Consider the following 2996-nt stretch of genomic DNA (forward strand, 5'->3'; position numbering starts at 1 on the left):
GTCACTCCTCAAGAGTTCTATGCATGTTTGCTGCTTTTCTGTAGTGTCTCATTGTTTTCCCTGCTACTCTTTTGTGTTTCCACGAGAAGGGTGCCTGCTGCGCCCGATGCGTCGGTGTGAATGTTGTATGTATAGACACTGTATATAAATGCTGTATAAAAACCTCTCATTGCTTAAAAAAAAGGCACAAGCACTTACCGTAGCTCAAACTTTCATGAATATATCAGCGACAAACCGCAGGGGCTCCACCTGAAAGAATAAAAACACTAATGGAAAACGACAATGTGCATGATTGTGCATGGCTGATGGACGCAGGTCAGCTCATACCAGGAGATCAACAGATATACTGTACGTCGTTACTGTGTGGAACGAGCCTGTATCCAGCCTAAACAAAAGGAACATTCAGGACACACTGGGTGGCCTCCAATGGTTAAAGTTTCCCTATCATGCAAAAGCGACTTTTTAATGGGGGTGTCACGAGAAGACATAATAAATACATAAGATTGGGTCTACGAGAATACGAGATTGTAACTTTACTTTTAAAAAATATTAAAACTATATGACAATTAGGGATATCCCGATCCACATTTGTTGGCTTCCAATCCGATCCGATTGTTTTTATAGTCTCACCGATCTGATCCGATACTCATCCTTTTTTTTGTAACAATAAGCTTTTGTTGCAAACATGAATTTGTGGAATTGAATATGGTTATGAAATAGCCCTTCCAAGCATTACAAATAATTCTACCAAAGTTTTGCTGACTTTACTTTTTATGACAGCACGGCCAACAATAGAGCGTGTGCCTGAATAAAGTTGGTCAAATCCTAATTTGTTAAGAGTGCTTCTTAACTTCAGGTGTGCACAAACTACACTTTGATCTAAATAAAATCGGTTATCGCTACCATATCGGTCTTGAGAAGCATGAAGTTATCGGTGTCTGTTTGGAAAAAAACATTGTGCATCTCTACTGCAAGTAACTGAAGGACGGCTGGCCTCCTAGAATAATTCCACCTTAAGTTTCATCATTTTTTTCTTCATGCTAGCATGACGTTGCTATTAAAATGTGTCATGTCAGCGTTGTTGCTCACATAGAGCTCGTGTTGTTAGCGTTGTGTCCTGTCCCACTTCTTACGTTTTGTTGTTGCGTCTATTGGACACGTGCGTAAAAAGTGGACAAAGTGCTCTTCTTGGACACAGCCAACTAGCACGAATGCTACAAACACACAAGCTTGCACGTTCCCTGCAGCACTTACAACTCAAGGCTAAATTTTGGACAACACACTTCCAATACACTACGGTGGCACCTCTAAAACAGCAGCAAACGTACCTTTTCTCCAGGCAGATTGACGCTCGGGAAAAGTGGCGCCATCTTGGGACGCAATCCTTTTCCAACTGCATACATCAAAACAGGACCGGGACGACTAATTAGCACCATTTTATAACATTTAACAGCTTGGATTGTGTATTTCCGAGGTTTACAGCTCCAGTAACGTATGTTTTGAAGTAGAAACACATGACAGGTGAACGCTGGAAACCATGGCCTGATTTTCCTGGCGTTCTAACAAACCCAGCCACCAGATGGCGTCTGTCGCTCCGACGTCAAGATGGCCACTTAAAGGAAAACTGCACTTTTTGGGGGAATTTTGCCCATGATCCACAATCCTTATGTGAGACATGAACACACATGTGTTTCTCTTTTCTTTGTGTTCTAAATATACACAAACAGTAAAAAGAGGCGGGTACTTATTGCACGTAACTACTGTATTCCACCTACAAAGCCCACTATTAAAACACCTCCAAAAAGCACCAACACAGTTTTACAGGCACAACATGTAATACTGACAATATTTTGCCATATTTTGGTCATTCTAAGCATTACTGGAACTTGTTTTCACTTGATTTTCGGTAGTGGCCTGAGGCATTTTGAGAGAGTGTGTGGTGAAGCTAGTCGCTAGCTGGCTAGTAGCTCGCCGGTGTGGTGTGGCGAGGTGTCACTACGCCAGTAACGTAGTTCTTCAGCGTAACAATGTTAATAACGATAACAAAGTCCCTGTAGCTTGGTTAAGATGCAGGTCACATTATGTAAATGGCGTGTTGTTGGCGCTTTGTTCTTTTTCAGAAGGTGGGTCCCATTACGTCCATTCCTAGCTGCCTCTTCTTAGCTGTTTTTATATCTTTAGTACGCACAGGAACGAGAAAGACGTGGGTTCACGTCTCACATACGGATTGTGAATGAAAAAAGTGCACTTTCCCTTGAGCGTACAAGATGTTTTCCTATCGCTTAGCCCAATAAACAGATTCATGCACATGCTGGATAAAACTGCATATTCTAAGTTGAATTCCCGAATAAAGAAATCAAGCTGAGAGGATGATTGTGATGCTGGTGTGGAGTCTGTGCTAGTTCAATGCAGCAGCATCAATCTGTTGCCCCCATGTGGTGGTGAGGCACATTGCCTCTATTACACACACACAAACACACACACACACACACACGCACGCACACACACACACATTTGTCTGTCGTCAAGACCATAAGCCTAATTGCTCGAGTGTCATTACCCACAATACAGCGGCGGGTTGCTGTGGGTGTAATGTGGGATTTGGGATGATGTGTCAAAAAAAAAACCAAGAGTCATTTTTCCATCTGCTTTGCTTGCAGAAGGTTTTCACATCACTATAGAGCACTGTTTTGTGGAACTTATGCAACCAAACTTGAGCTCCCTTCTCGCCAGATGATACCTAAAAGCAGATGTGTCACGGATTCATGGCGAGGCTTGTTCTACATGTGCAACTAATAGCGCTTCTCACTCCCTGTCCAACAGTAATCTGACAATCTCATTTATCGCTGCTTGTCCTGAAGGAGGTTCTGCACATTGGGCGCTCTCGCAGCACATGTGCCCCCACGAGGGCTTGCGTCCACCACATGGCCACACGGCAGGGACAGAAGGTGGCGTCTGGCTGCTGTCTGAGAGTTTATTAGAAGACTCAGTGTGTC

The sequence above is a fragment of the Dunckerocampus dactyliophorus genome, chromosome 15 (assembly GCF_027744805.1).
Source record: "Dunckerocampus dactyliophorus isolate RoL2022-P2 chromosome 15, RoL_Ddac_1.1, whole genome shotgun sequence".
Lineage (NCBI taxonomy): Eukaryota > Metazoa > Chordata > Actinopteri > Syngnathiformes > Syngnathidae > Dunckerocampus > Dunckerocampus dactyliophorus.